The sequence below is a fragment of the Bos grunniens genome, chromosome 1 (assembly GCF_055505025.1).
Source record: "Bos grunniens cultivar Pamir isolate PY7600 chromosome 1, Bosgru_T2T1.0, whole genome shotgun sequence".
NCBI lineage: Eukaryota > Metazoa > Chordata > Mammalia > Artiodactyla > Bovidae > Bos > Bos grunniens.
Genome location: NC_141165.1, coordinates 26,526,647 through 26,543,180, shown reverse-complemented (window position 1 = coordinate 26,543,180; position 16,534 = coordinate 26,526,647). Strand labels below are relative to the sequence as shown.

At 44.5% G+C, this 16,534-nt stretch overlaps 1 protein-coding gene across 3 annotated transcripts in view; it reads left to right on the top strand.

The window, feature by feature from the left end:
* The window catches only part of DZIP1L (DAZ interacting zinc finger protein 1 like), a 56,573-nt gene continuing 40,039 nt past the window's right edge, over positions 1–16,534 (top strand). Inside the window, exons 1-2 of one of the 3 annotated variants that reach the window (XM_086358091.1) lie at positions 1–550; positions 3,663–3,739. The gene's annotated coding sequence lies outside the window, so the exon portion shown is untranslated. The remainder of the gene's footprint in view (positions 551–3,662; positions 3,740–16,534) is intronic. The other 2 variants (XM_086357838.1, XM_086357926.1) reach the window with 2 other exon arrangements.

Below are 16,534 nucleotides of genomic sequence, written 5' to 3'. Positions count from 1 at the left end.
GGGGTCGGGTGGGGTGGCTCTCGCGGGAGCAGGAGGCAGCGGAGACCCCAGCCTCCAGCTGCGGGCGCCCAGAGGTTTTTCTGTGCCCCCGGTCCCACAGGTTGGCAGCAGGTGGCCGGGCGGCTCTGCCCCGTGCCGTTCAGAGCCCGAGCTGCCGCGCGGGGTGGGGGTGGGGGAGCCGGGGAGCGGAGGAAGCATCCCAGGCAGGCGCGGCGGCGAGGATTCCGGGAACAGCCTCCGTCCAGGGCGGTGGAGCGAGTCGGGAGGCGGGGCCGGGGCGGAGGGGCGGAGCCGCTCTTTCGCGACCTCTGCCCACTGCCTGGGTTCCGGGGACCCCCAGGTGAGCCGGGCCGCGTGGGAAAACTATGCCAGGAATTTGGCCCGAGCAGGAGCGGCGTGCAGTCCAAGACGCTAGCCTCGGTCGCAGTAGGCTCAACAGCAGCGCCTCCGACGCCCAGCGGGGTCCGGCGGGGAGCTCTGCCTCGGGACGCACCGCCCCTTGCGCCCGGCGGCTTCCCCATCCCCGGTGCCTGGCCCACTCCGGACCGAGGTACTCGAGGGCGGGGTAGAAGGAATGACTGAACCCGCAGGACTGGGCTTCCCTGGGAGGATGGCCTCGGATTTTCACTTTTGGGAAAAAGTAAAATGATTGGCGTGGGGGTGGGGTTGCTGCTTTGCGTTCTGTAGGTAAAGGGGGATCTTCTAGTAATGAGGTGATGTAAAAACAGACGGATTAGCATCTCTGGTTCCTCCGTCTTGCTTCCCGAGGCTGGAGTGTAGGAGGAGGCAGCAACCATGTTTTTCGTTTGGGGTGGCTGCAGATAAAAGCCCAGGGGAACTCGCTTAGTACCTGACAAGTGTCCAGGAGGCCCGTCAGAGGAGGGGTCCGGGACCTGGGAAGGAGTTATCCAGGTCTGTTCCTTAAGGCCCTGCCCCTGCAGGGTCTCTTGTAACGTTTCTAACCAGACTTTGAAGAGAGGCCTGATGAGTGGGCGGTGCTCTGACCGGCCTTCCACAGAGGCAGACTGGGTGGGTGGTCTTTCTTTCCTTTGCCTCAGTTTCTCACACCTCCTCCTGGGGCTGAGAACTGGCCTGTGAGGACAACCCCACCTAGAGAAGGCCGGTTCTGCAGTCAAGTGACTGATAAGAGGTATTCCGTCGTCTCTGTCAGCACCAATGCTCTGGAGACGTTTCCCTCACGTGGAAATCTTTTTGGATACCATCCAACTTGATAAGATGGTCACATGAAGCTATTTGCTTTAGGTGGAAACAGAAACCTGAATTCACTTGTGCAGCATAACTGGGTTCTGCCAGGGAACTGAAGTTTGGTCCAACTTCTTGGTTGCTCAGCTGAAACTGACAGAAAGAGGGAAGGAAGTAATTTGATGGGCCCTCCTTGTGGGCCCCTTGCAGGGAGGGCCAGTCCTGATCAGCAGGCTAACCGCTTGCATGCCATCTGCCACTGGACCTCCTACCTCTAGGGAGGATTTGAAGGGGATCTGGTGTCCCAGGATCTGAAGTTGGAAAAACTCTACTGAGAAGCAATGGCTTCTCCATGGAGAAGAAAAACACCAGTATGTTCTAGGAAAGAAGAAAAAGGTTGCTCAGTCATGTCCGACTCTTTTCGACCGCATGGACTGTAGCCCGCCAGGTTCCTCTGTTCATGGAATTCTCCAGGCAAGAATACTGGAATGGATTGCCACGCGCCTCTCCAGAGGATCTTCCTGACTGAGGGATCGAACCTGGGTCTCCTACATTGCAGGCAGATTCTTTACCATCTGAGCCGCCAGGGAAGCCCAGTATGTTCTAAACTGTTGTTCTTTTAGATGTGAAAAGTTGTGTTGGTTTTTGACGGTTTTGCACCTGGAAAGATAGATCTTATCAGTATGTAGTCATGTCTAAAATACTTCGAAGAGATGTCAATCAAATCCTTATCTCCCATTTTTATTTTATATTTTACTTTATTTATTTATTTCTATTTTTTGACAGAGCTGCGCAGCATGCGGGCTCTTAGTTCCCTGACGAGGGATCGAACACATGTTTACTGCAGTGGAAGTGCAGTCTCTTAACCACTGGATCTCCATGGAAGTCCCATCCCATTTTTATTTTAAAGACAATTCTTTTGTGGCAAACTTAAAATAAGCTTTAACCAAAACAAGGAATCGTCTCTTAAAAATTGGAGATGTTCTATAAAGGGAGAGCTGTGTGCCTGGTGGAGTGGATCTCTCTCTTGCTACATAATGGGCAAGAAAGACTGAAAAGGGGAGGGAAGTCTCCTTGTTTTAGAAAAAAGCAGAAACAGAGAGCAAGGCAGAACAAGGTCTGTAATGGTAGTGCTCCAAAAGTGCTCCTGGGTCACTCCTGTCTCCATTGGGGTCTCTAGTGCTCCCTTGCCTACCATGTGTGCACAGCCTGTTTGCAAACTCTGCCAGGGTTTCCTTGGCAGCCAGAACAATTAGTGCTAATGACACACCTGAGTTCCCCGGGGCCTGCACTGCCAAGTTAGCTGGTAGTCAGGGCAGGCTTGTAAATGATTGCCTGGCAGTTGCCTTGGAAGCTTGGCTCCTCCAAATGCTCCTCTTGGCTTGACAGCATTCTTTAAAAAAAAAAAAAAAAATTGTCGAGAGGTTGTTTCTTATTTATTTTTGTTTTTGTCTGCACTGGGTCTACATTGCTGCTCGCAGCCTTTTTCTAGTTGCAGAGCCCCGGCTCTAGGGCACATTGCGGTGTGTGGGCTTAGTTGCCGTGAGGCAACTAAGTTGCTGGTCCAGGGATCAAACCCAAGTCTTCTGCGTTGGCAGGTAGATTCTTAATCACTGGACTTCCCTGGTAGCTCAGCTGGTAAAGAATCTGCCTACAATGCAGGAGACCCTGGTTTGATTCCTGGGTCGGGGAGATCCCCTGGAGAAGGAATAGGCTACCCACTCCAGTTTTCTTGGGCTTCCCTGGTGGCTCAGACAGTAAAGAATCCACCTGCAATGCCGGAGATCTGAGTAAGATCCCTGGGTTGGGAAGATCCGCTGGAGAAGGCTACCCACTCCAGTATTCCTGCTTGGAGAATTTCATGGACAGAGGAGCCTGTAGGGCCACAGTCCATGGGGTCACAGAGTCGGACATGACTGAGTGACTTTCACTTTCGCCTCTTAATCACTGGACCACGAGGGAAGTGCTGGCAGCATCCTTGAAGAAGCAGAACAGACAGCAAGGTTGCAGTGGTGGTGGTGTACACTAGTTGTTAATTTATGTTAAAAAAAAATCAGAATTTTATTTTGAAAAAATAAACTGGTCGTTTTTGTGGAAACCATCTTTGACAGTTGATAGGCGGCAGGTTTCAGAAGAATTTTAAAGTTTCCAGGAGTTGTTTCACTGAGAGGTGGCTCCCTTTTGAGGTAGTGAGCATCCCATCATTGGGAGTGTGCAAAGATAGGTGGTAGATGGCTTGCTGTTTCAGCTGTGAGGTTACTCCAGGTAGAAACTGTCTCTTCAATGATGAATGATTTGGAATGCTAGCACAAATATCATTCTTTTGGATCCCACTAGTTAATGATAGTGGTCTAGTATTGGGAAGTTCCTGGGACCCCATTGAAACATCTAGAGATGGTTAATAGTTCCTGATTTCCTAATGATGGGGAGTCATTTTTGCTTTGCATTTCTGTTCCCAGGTGTGGGAAAGCAGTCTGCTGATAATTTAGTTTGAAGAAAACACAGCGTTCCTGCCTCTGGGGCGCGTGGTCTCCAGGTAACCAGAAGCACTCTCACTTGGCTTTGTCTTCCGCCCATCTGCACCAGGATGCAAGCTGAGGAGCTGAGTTGTGTTTGGCTAAATTCTACAAGAAGACAGGGAAACGTTAGGGTCTCCAGCACTGATCTGTTATGATGTACTGTAAACTCTTTCAGTCCTTGCAGTTTGATCAAGAAATCTCAGGTATTATAATTTACAAAATGGGAAAGGATTTTTTGTATTATCATCATCACCAATGGGAGGTAGTTTGGCAAAATTCAGAAGCTTTGGACTCAGAACTTGATTTCGATCTTGGTTTCCTAACTTGGTAACTGAAGGACTGGGGGCAGATCCCTTAGTCTCTCTGAGCCTCAGTTTCTACATCTATCAGATGAGGCAAATCATAGCCACATACAAGGCTGTATGATGGTTAGAAATAGAACTATAAAATGCTGGCACAGTGCCTGGCACATGGGTAGTTAATAAGTAATAGCTGCTGTCATCTTAATCAGCTTCAGATTTCCACAGTTCTGCTCACCTTTTAAAATACATAAATAAATTTTTCTGTGCTAGGTCTTCATTGCTGTGCGTGGGCTCTCTCTAGTTGCAGCAAGCAGGGGGTCTCCTTTAGTGCGGCACTCGGGCTTCTCATTGTGGTGGCTTCTCTTGTTGCGGAGAGTACATCGCCTTCAGTAGTTGCACCTCTTGAGGTCTAGAGCTCCGGCTCAGTAGATGTGGCTCATGGGCTTAGTTGCCGTGTGGCATGGGGAATCTTCCTGGACCAGGCATCAAACCCGTGTCCCCTGCATTGGCAGGCAGATTCTTAACCACTTGGCCACCAGGGAATTCTGCTCATATTTTTATGTCAGAGCCCTGGGACTTCTGAGAATTGGACTCTTAGGGTTTCAGTGACAAACAAGGATGATACTTTTGTGGTTCAGTAAAAACTCACGAGGGGTTTCCTAGGTGGTGCAGTGGTAAAGAATCCGTCTGCCAATGCAGGATAGGTGGGTTCAATCCCTGGGTTGGGAAGATCCCTTGGAGTAAGAAATGGCAACCCATTCCAGTATTCTTGCCTGGAAAATTCCATGGACATGCTGGACTATAGTCCATGTGGTTGCCAAGAGTCGGATATGACTGAGCATGCCACACAATGCAAAAACTCATGAACACAGACCCCCTAATTCAGTATTTTCTATAACTGAGATTGGGGCTGCCACCTTGGATATTTACAGAGTGTGCTCAGAGTGTAAACATGAGGGTTTAAGGGCTGCTTAGGAGGCCAACTAGAACACAGCTGTTACCTCTTGACAGTCAATGTGTACCCTGGGGCATCTCCCTGATGAGCCTGCACCCACCCATAAGGGTTCCTGCATGCTAAGCTTTCATTAGCAGCCTGGGGGATTAAGCTGAGGACACAGATGGTCAACAAATCGAGCATTTTACTGTCCAAATGGCATTTCTCTCCAAGGAGTCCAAATTAACTCACCCTAACTCAATTCTTGGGCTTCCCTGGTGGCTCAGTCAGTAAAGATTCCGTTTGCAATGCTGGAGACCTGGGTTCAATCCCTGGATTGGGAAAATCCCCTGGAGGAGGGCATGGCAATCCACTCCAGTATTCTTGCCTGGAGAAAACCCACGGACAGAAGAGGTTGGTGGGCTACAGTGCATGTGGTTGCAAAGAGCAACTAAGTACAATTCCATTCTTACTCTTTGTCCTAATTCTTTTTTTCTTTTTTTGATAGGAAATTAGGATTTATTGATGGGCATGAGTAAGGAGGGGACAGTGCCAAGGCTCTCATGAGTGTGGGGTCTGCTGTTTGTCCAGAGGGTTATGATTAGGGATATATTTGACCTCTGGGATGAGCCATGTTTTCATATTCATCTGCATCAAACTTGAACTCAGCCTTGCAGGGGGCCTCAAGGCTCCTCATTCATGCGCTCCTTGTTCAATCACATATATATATATATATATATATATATATACACACAAAAGTTTTTCTACTACACTTGATAAAGGCTTGAGAAAGAACATCAGAAAAAAAAAGAAGAGATGGAGAAATTGGAGAGCATAAACTTAATGAAATTGGCACAGTGAATATGAAATAGAAAAAGTGAAATAAACTAGATAAAAGTAAAAGATCATCATATAGTACAGTTGTTTTTAAACATGATTGCTCATTAGAAACATATCTGGAGCTCTGGAGAAAATAAGCAATACCTGAGCATTAGCATTTTTCAAAAAATTTCAAGATATTTTTGATATGCATCTGGATTTTAATAAATGATTACAAGCTTTTCTATTAGATCCTAGTTTTGGTGAGATAGAGTTCTATAATTTTTCTGTTGATCAATAATGATACAATGGTATTGCTGCTGCTGCTGCTGCTAAGTCGCTTCAGTTGTGTCCGACTCTGTGCGACCCCATAGACGGCAGCCCACCAGGCTTCCCGTCCCTAGGGTTCTCCAGGCAAGAACACTGGAGTGGGTTGCCATTTCCTTCTCCAATGCATGAAAGTGAAAAGTGAAAGGGAAGTTGCTCAGTTGTGTCCGACTCTAGAGACCCCATGGACTGCAGCCTACCAGGCTCCTCCGTCCATGGGATTTTCTAGGCAAAAGTACTGGAGTGGGGACAATGGTATTTAGTGAGTAATAATTACATAATTACAAGCATAAGAGATGTTTGTCAGTTTTCACAATCAATAGCCAGACAAAAATTAAAAGACAATTATAATTGCAAGCCATAATGGGAACATGATTAACTTAACACTATAAAATAATTACATACAGTTATTTGCGGGGGGGTGGGGTGGGGGTGGGTCAAGCAGAGTGATGTGGTAATTGGAAGTGCATACTTGCACATGTTTTTATCTACCTGGTAATTCTGTGTCTTTTGGCTGGTGCATTTAATCCATTTACATTTTGTGTGTGTGTGTGTAGCAGAGTTTTATTAAAGTAAGAAAAGGGACAGAGAGAGTTTCTGACATAGACATCAGAAAGGGATCGGAGAATGCCCCCTCACTAGTGTTAGCAAGAGAGTTATATAATTTTTAATTAATTATTACAATAAATCAAAAGAATGTCTCAAGGTTGTAAAGATCTTACTAGACCCACTCCCATAGTTTACATTTTAAGATAACAGGATTAGCCGGAAGGTTTTCAGGAAGGAGAAACTGTCCTCAAGCAGGATACATTGTTGTTATATAATCCTTGCTGCTAAGTCGCTTCAATTGGACTCTGCCTATCTGCCATCTGCTGATGGGTGGGATTGTTTCCCTTCTTGGTAGTTGTTTGGCTTGAGATGACCCAGCCCTAGGGTCTAAGGGCTCTATGGTAAGGTTAATGGTGACCTCCAAGAGGAAATTAGGGAAAACCACTAGACCATTCAAGTATGATCTAAATTGAATCCCTTATGATTATACAGTGGAAGTGGCAAATAGATTTAAGGGATTAGATCTGATAGAGTGCTTGAAGAACTATGGACAGAGGTTTGTGACATTGTACAGGAGGCAGTGATCAAGGCCATCCCCAAGAAAAAGAAATACACAAAGGCAAAATGGTTGTCCGAGGAGGCCTTACAGATAGCTGGAGAAAAAAAGAGAAATGAAAGGTAAAGGAGAAAAGGAAACATAAACCCATTTGAATGCAGAGTTCCAAAGAACAGCAAGGAGAGATAAGAAAGCCTTCCTCAGTGATGAATGCAAAGAAATAAAGGAAAACAGTAGAATGGGAAAGATTAGAGATCTCTTCAAGAAATTGGAGCAACCCCACGCCCAGGCCAGGGGCGGTGGCTGCACAGGCGCAGGAGGTCCTAGAGGAACTATTCCATGTTGAAGATCAGGAAGGGCGGCAGTGAGGAGATACCCCTCATCCAAGGTAAGGAGCAGCGGCTGCGCTTTGCTGGAGCAGCCGTGAAGAGATACCCCACGCCCAAGGTAAGAGAAACCCAAGTAAGATGGTAGGTGTCGCAGGAGGGCATCAGAGGGCAGAGGCACTGAAACCATACTCACAGAAAACTAGTCAATCTAATCACACTAGGACCACAGCCTTGTCTAACTCAATGAAACTAAGCCATGCCGTGTGGGGCCACCCAAGATGGGAGGGTCATGGTGGAGAGGTCTGACAGAATGCGGTCCACTGGAGAAGGGAATGGCAAACCACTCCAGTATTCTTACCTTGAGAACCCCATGAATAATATGAAAAGGCAAAATGATAGGATACTGAAAGAGGAACTCCCCAGGTCAGTAGGTGCCCAATATGCTACTGGAGATCAGTGGAGAAATAACTCCAGAAAGAATGAAGGGATGGAGCCAAAGCAAAAAGAATACCCAGCTGTGGATGTGACTGGTGATAGAAGCAAGGTTCGATGCTGTAAAGAGCAATATTGCATAGGAACCTGGAATGTCAGGCCCATGAATTAAGGCAAATTGGAAGAGGTCAAACAAGAGATGGCAAGAGTGAATGTCAACATTCTAGGAATCAGCGAACTAAAATGGACTGGAACGGGTGAATTTAACTCAGATGACCATTATATCTACTACTGCGGGCAGGAATCCCTCAGAAGAAATGGAGTAGCCATCATGGTCAACAAAAGAGTCCGAAATGCAGTACTTGGATGCAATCTCAAAAACGACAGAATGATCACTGTTCGTTTCCAAGGCAAACCATTCAATATCACAGTCATCCAAGTCTATGCCCCAACCAGTAATGCTGAAGAAGCTGAAGTTGAACGGTTCTATGAAGACCTACAAGACCTTTAAGAACTAACACCCAAAAAAGATGTCCTTTTCATTATAGGGGACTGGAATGCAAAAATAGGAAGTCAAGAAACACCTGGAGTAACAGGCAAATTTGGCCTTGGAATACGGAATGAAGCAGGGCAAAGACTAACAGAGTTTTGCCAAGAAAATGCACTGGTTATAGCAAACACCTTGTTCCAACAACACAAGAGAAGACTCTACACATGGACATCACCAGATGGTCAACACCAAAATCAGATTGATTATATTCTTTGCAGCCAAAGATAGAGAAGCTCTGACATTATTATCAAATTCAGACTCAAATGGAAGAAAGTAGAGAAAACCACTAGACCATTCAGGTATGACCTAAATCAAATCCCTTATGATTATACAGTGGAAGTGAGAAATAGATTTAAGGGCCTAGATCTGATAGATTGAGTGCCTGATGAACTATGGAATGAGGTTCATGACATTGTACAGGAGACAGGGATCAAGACCATCCCCATGGAAAAGAAATGCAAAAGAGCAAAATGGCTATCTGGGGAGGCCTTACAAATAGCTGTGAAAAGAAGTGAAAAGCAAAGGAGAAAAGGAAAGATATAAGCATCTAAATGCAGAATTCCAAAGAATAGCAAGAAGAGATAAGAAAGCCTTCCTCAGCGATCAATGCAAAGAAATAGAGGAAAACAGCAGAATGGGAGAGACTAGAGATCTCTTCAAGAAAATGAGAGATACCAAGGGAACATTTCATGCAAAGATGGGCTCGATAAAAGACAGAAATGGTATGGACTTAACAGAAGCAGAAGATATTAAGAAGAGGTGGCAAGAATACACAGAACTATACAAAAAATATCTTTACGGCCCAGATAATCATGATAGTGTGATCACTGACCTAGAGCCAGACATCCTGGAATGTGAAGTCAAGTGGGCCTTAGAAAACATCACTATGAACAAAGCTAGTGGAGGTGATGGAATTCCAGTTGAGCTATTTCAGATCTTGAAAGATGATGCTGTGAAAGTGCTGCACTCAATATGCCAGCAAATTTGGAAAACTCAGCAGTGGCCACAGGACTGGGAAAGGTCAGTTTTCATTCCAACCCCAAAGAAAGGCAATGCCAAAGAATGCTCAAACTCCTGCACAGTTGCACTCATCTCACATGCTAGTAAAGTAATGCTCAAAATTCTCCAAGCCAGGCTTCAGCAATACATGAACTGTGAACTTCCAGATGTTCAAGATGGTTTTAGAAAAGACAGAGGAACCAAAGATCAAGCTGCCAACCTCTGCTGGATCATGGAAAAAGCAAGAGAGTTCCAGAAAAACATCTATTTCTGCTTTATTGACTATGCCAAAGCCTTTGACTGTGTGGATCACAATAAACTGTGGGAAATTCTGAAAGAGATGGAATACCAGACCACCTGACCTGCCTCTTGAGAAATCTGTATGCAGGTCAGGAAGCAACAGTTAGAACTGGACATGGAACAACAGACTGTTTCCAAATAGGAAAAGAAATACGTCAAGGCTGTATATTGTCACCCTGCTTATTTAACTTCTATGCAGAGTACATCATGAGAAACGCTGGACTGGAAGAAACACAAGTTGGAATCAAGATTGCCGGGAGAAATATCAATAACCTCAGATATGCAGATGACACCACCCTTATGGCAGAAAGTGAAGAGGAACTAAAAAGCCTCTTGATGAAAGTGAAAGAGGAGAGTGAAAAAGTTGGCTTAAAGCTCAACATTCAGAAAACGAAGATCATGGCATCTGGTCCCATCACTTCATGGGAAATAGATGGGGAAACAGTGTAAACAGTGTCAGACTTTATTTTTGGGGGCTCCAAAATCACTGCAGATGGTGACTGCAGCCATGAAATTAAAAGACGCTTACTCCTTGGAAGGAAAGTTATGACCAACCTAGATAGCATATTCAAAAGCAGAGACATTACTCTGCCAACAAAGGTCCGTCTAGTCAAGCCTATGGTTTTTCCTGTGGTCATGTATGGATGTGAGAGTTGGACTGTGAAGAAGGCTGAGGGCCGAAGAATTGATGCTTTTGAACTGTGGTGTTGGAGAAGACTCTTGAGAGTCCCTTGGACTGCAAGGAGATCCAACCAGTCCATTCTGAAGGAGATCAGCCCTAGGATTTCTTTGGAAGGACTGATGCTGAAGCTGAAACTCCAATACTTTGGCCACCTCATGCGAAGAGTCAACTCATTGGAAAAGACTCTGATGCTGGGAGGGATTGGGGGCAGAAGGTGAAGGGGACGACAGAGGATGAGATGGCTGGATGGCATCACTGACTCGATGGACGTGAGTCTGAGTGAACTCCAGGAGTTGGTGATGGACAGGGAGGCCTGGCATGCTGCAATTCATGGGGTCGCAAAGAGTCAGACATGACTGAGCAACTGAACTGAACTGAACTGAAGGGAATATTTCATGCAACGATGGGCACAATAAAGGACAGAAATGGTATGGACCTAACAGAAGCAGAAGATATTAAGAAGATGTGGCAAGAATACACTGTGGCAAGAAGAACTATACAAAAAAGATCTTCATGACTCAGATAACCACAATGGTGTGATCACTCACCTTGAGCCAGACATCCTGGAATGCAAAGTCAGGTGGGCCTTAGGAGGCATCACTAGTGGAGGTGATGGAATTCCAGTTGAGCTATTTCAAATCTTAAAAGATGATGCTGTGAAAGTGCTGCACTCAATATGCCAGCAAATTTGGAAAACTCAGCAGTGGCCACAGGACTGGAAAAGGTCAATTTTCATTTCAATCACAAAGAAAGGCAATGCCAAAGAATGTTCAGACTACCATACAATTGCACTCATCTCACAAGGTAGCAAAGTAATGCTCAAAATTCTTCAACAGTACATGAACCGTAAACTTCCTGGAGTTCAAGCTGGATTTAGAAAAGGCAGAGGAAGCAGAGATCAAATTGCCAACATCCATTGGATCATTGAAAAAGCAATAGAGTTCCAGAAAAACATCTGCTTTTTTATTGACTATGCCAAAGCCTTCGACTGTCTGGATAACAACAAAGTGTGGAAAATTCTTAGAGAGATGGGAATACTAGACCACCTGATGTGCCTCCTGAGAATTCTGTATTCAGGGCGAGAAGCAGCAGTAGAACTGAACATAAAACACTGGTTCCAAATAGGGAAAGGAGTACGTCAAGGCTGTATATTGTTACCCTGCTTATTTAACTTATATGCAGAGTACATCATGCAAAATGGTGGGCTGGGTGTAGCACAAACTGGAATCAAGAATGCTTGGAGAAGTATCAATAACCTCAGATATGCAGATGACACCACTCTTATGGCAGAAAGTGAAGAAGAACTAAAGAACCTCTTGATGAAAGTGAAAGAGGAGGGTGAAAAAGCTGGCTTAAAACTCAACATTCAGAAAACTAAGATCATGGCATCTGGTCCCATCACTTCATGGCAAATAGATGGGGAAACAATGGAAACAGTTTGAGAGACTTTATTTTTTTGGGCTCCAAAATCGCTGCAGATGGTAACTGCGGCCATGAAATTAAAAGACACTTGCTCCTTGGAAGAAAAGCTATGACCAACCTTGACAGCATATTAAAAAACAGAGACATTACTTTGCCAACAAAGGTCTGTCTAGTCAAAGCTATGGTTTTTCCAGTAGTCATATATGGATGTGAGAGTTGCACTATAAAGAAAGCTGAACGCTGAAGAATTGATGCTTTTGAAATGTGGTGTTAGACTCCCAGGAGATCCAACCAGTCAATTGTAAAGGAAATGAGTCCTGAATATTCACTGGAAGGACTGATGCTGAAGCTGAAACTCCAATACTTTGGCCACCTGATGCAAAGAACTGACTCATTTGAAAAGACCCTGATGGTGGGAAAGATTGAAGGTGGGAAGAAAAGGGGACAACAGAGGATGAGATGGTTGCATGGCATCACCGTCTTGATGGACATGAGTTTGAGTAAGCTCCGGGAGCTGGTGATGGACAGGGAAGCCTGGTGAGATCACAGAGTCGGACATGACTGAGTGAGTGACCAAGAGGACTTAGGCCAAGGGGGACCTTCCAGTGCCCCATCCCTGTGGTGAGCCCCTGCCGACCCATGCCTGCAGGAGGCCCTCCAATACTAGCAGGTAGTTTTGGTTCCGTCTCCTGTGGGATCACTGCTCCTCTCCTCTGGGTTTTGGTGCATGCAAAATTTTGTTTATGCCTTCCAAGACTAGAGTCTCTGTTTCCCTCAGTCCTCTGGAAGGTCTACAGTCAAATCTCTCTGGCCCTCAAGGCCAGATTCCCTGGGGATTCCCAGTCCTTTGTCAGATCCCTAGGCTGGGAAACCTGATGTGGGGTTCAGAACCTTCACAGTAGTGTGAGAACTTCTTTGGTATCACGGTCCAGGCTGTAGGTCACCCATCCAGCAGCTGTGAGAGTTGTTGTTATCATGATTGTGTCCCTTCTACCATCTCACTGAATTGGGAATCCGAGCTCTTGTTTGTGGAACATGAACTTCACAAACATGCAAACACAGTAGCAAGTGAATAGGATTTATTAAAGAGAAGGAAAGTACAAAGCTCTCAGCATAGGCACTGAGAGGGGGTAAAGAGTCTCCCAAAGGGTGGATATTACAGCAGTTTTATATCCTTACCAGTATTAATTTGTACATTTTTTGTTGGCTCCTGTCCTTAAAATACATCATTTTTAACCAATCAGTTTAAAGGTCACAATGTTTAATTTAACATCTTTATGACTTTTCTTGATCCTTGGATTAAATCACCATCCTTTTTCATGCCCCCTGGCCATTTTAAAATAGACTAGATGTATTGCCAACATCATCGAAAAGGTAAGAGTTTCAGAAAAACATCTACTTCTGCTTTATTGCCTTTGACTGTGTGGATCACAACAAACTGTGGAAAATTCTTAAAGAGATGGGAATACCAGACTACCTGACCTGCCTCTTGAGAAATCTGTATGCGGGTCAGGAAGTAATAGTTAGAATGGGACATGGAACAACAGACTGGTTCCAAATAGGGAAAGAAGTACGTCAAGACTGTATATTGTCACCCTGCTTATTTAACTAAATGCAGAGTACATCATGAGAAATGGTGGGCTGAGTGAAGCACAAGCTGGAACCCAGATTGCTGGGAGAAATATCAATAACCTCAGATATGCAGATGACACCACTCTTATGGTAGAAAGTGAAGAAGAACTAAAGAGCCTCTTGATGAAAGTGAAAGATGAGAGTGAAAAACTTGGCTTAAAACTCAGCATTCAAACATGAAGATCATGGCATCTGGTCCCATGACTTCATGGCAAATAGATGGGGAAACAGTGGAAACAATGACAGACTTTGTTTTCTTGGGCTCCAAAATCACTGCAGATGGTGACTGCAGTCATGAGATTAAAAGACTCTTGCTCCTTGGAAGAAAAGTTATCACCAACCTAGACAGCACATTAAAAAGCAGAGACATTACTTTGCCAACAAAGGTCTGTCTAGTCAAGGCTATGGGTTTTTCAGTAGTCTTGTATGGATGTGAGAGTTGGACTAGAAAGAAAGTTGAGTGCTGAAGAATTGATGCTTTTGAAATGTGGTGTTGGAGAAGACTCTTGAGAGTCCCTTGGACTCCAAGGAGATCCAACCAGTCAGTCGTAAAGGAAATGAGTCCTGAATATTCATTGGAAGGACTGATGCTGAAGCTGAAACTCCAGTTCTTTGGCTACCTGATGCAAAGAACTGTCTCATTTGAAAAGACCCTGATGGTGGGAAAGATTGAAGGTGGGAGGAGAAGGGGACGATGGAGGATGAGACGGTTGCATGGCATCACTGACTCAATGGATGTGAGTTTGAGTAAACTCTGTGAATTGGTGATGGACAGGCTTCCCTGGCGTGCTGCAGTTCATAGGGTCGCAAAGAGTTGGAAACGACTGAGACCAAACTGATCTGAATGGCCTTAAGATTAATGATCTCGGGTTGTTTTTTTCTCAGGCAAATGGATGGGAAGTTAATTACTGCTCTTCCCTGGATCCCACTGCTGATAGTTTTATCAGACCAAGGACACATTCCAGGAATTTGTGACAACAGGTATAGCTTCAGGCTAATGGAGTGAGATGTTTATTGAAAACAAAACCAAGGTCTCAGAGTCCTTCACTGACTGCCTAGCAATTTCTGTGTCATTCCCGTGGCTTCTTCTTTGTCTTTGGACATGGAGTTTCTTTTTTTGGTGGGTTCCAGTGTCCTTCTGTTACTGAAAGGTGTGCGTTAGGGACCTGGCTGCTTGCCATTCAAAAGTCAGTAAATAGGCCAGGTCGGTGGAAAGGAAAGTTTGGTTTATTTCAGATGCTGGCAACTGGGGTGGGTGGCCCCCTCCCCCAAGCAGAGGGTGAGAGCTTTTATGGACAAAGTGTGTGTCTGGGAAAGATGCAGAACCAGTACAGTCATTTCTAATAGTCATCTTCCAAATGGTCATCAGTTGTCTGACTAGCATCATCTTGATTGTTTTAGGTATAGTTAATCTTCAGTTCCTGGGTGCACTTGTTCCCATTTCTTTGCATCAGTTCCCTGAATTGTGGCAGCTCATGTCCTGGGTAGTCTGTGGTCATCAAGTAGTTAACTTCTCCACCTGGTGTTTTGGTATATCTATAAGACAGCTCACAGGATATGGCTCAGAATATTATCTTTAGCCCTTGAGAAAGAACTAAAGGTCCTTGACTCTGCTTAATGACTACATTATTATTACTTAGTTTCCTTAGACGGTTTTCCTTTGTTTCAGCATTTCTCACTTCTCTGATTAAACTTATTTTTTGACTAAAGTTTTCCTCAGGCAAAAGGCAGGCAGAGGACATGGTGCAGGGTGGGGAAGGACCATATGGTCCTGCTCTGCTCCACTCCTGTGGATAATTGTTCAACAACTAGTTGCAATTTTGGTGCTCTTGGAGGAGGAGACGAGCACACTTCCTTCTGCTCTACCATCTTGAACTGGAAGTCTCGAGTTATTCCTTATAAAGCACTTAAAAACCGTGCCTATTGATAAATAACCCAGAGATATGAAAGTTTGGACAGCAAGTAAATGGTAGGTGGGAAATGCAGTTAGAAAGGTAGTTGGGAAACAGTTTATAGAAGTGTTTGAATATCTAAATTTTTATTGACGTATATTTGACTTACAGTATTATATTGGTTTTAGGGGTACAACATAGTGATTCAATATTTTTATACTTTACTGAATGATTACCACTATAAGTCTAGTTACCATCTGTCACCACACAAAGGTATTATAATTTTATTGACTGTGTTCTCAATGCTCTACATGACATCTTAGTGCTTATTTATTTTGTAACTGAAAGTTTGTACCTCTTAATCTCCCTCACCTGCTGTACTCATTCCTCCGCCCCACTCCCCTCTGGCAAGTACCAGTTTTTTCTGTGTATCTATAAGTCTGTTTCTGTTTTATGTTTGTTCACTTGTTTTGTTTTTTAGATTCCATACTAAGTGAGATCATACGGTATTTGTCTTTCTGTGTCTGACTTATTTCACTTAGCATAATACCCTCTATGCCCATCGATATTGTTGTAAATGGCAAGATTTCATTCTTTTTTATGGCTGAGTAATACATACATACATATATATATATTTATCTCCTTTATCCATTCATACGTTGATGGACACTTAGGTTGCTTCCATATCTTGACTGCTGTAAATAATGCTCTAGTGCACACAGGAGTGCAGGTATCTTTTTGAATCAGTGCTTTTGTTTTCCTTAGAAAAATACCCAGAAGTGGAATTTCTGGACTGTATGGTAGTTCTATTTTTAATGTTTTGAAGACCCTCCTCCGCTGTTTTCCATAGAGTTGTACTAGTTTACAATCCCACCAGCAGTGCTTGAGGGCTCACTTTTCTCTACTTGTTAACACTTGTTATTTCTTGTCTTCTTGATGATGGCCATTCTGACAGGTGTGAGGTGATATCTCACTGTAGTTTTAGTTTGCATTTCCCTGATGATGAGTGATTCTGAGCATCTTGTCATGTCATGCCACTCCCTTCTGGCCTGAAAAGTTTTATTGAAAAGTCAGCTCATAGTTTTAT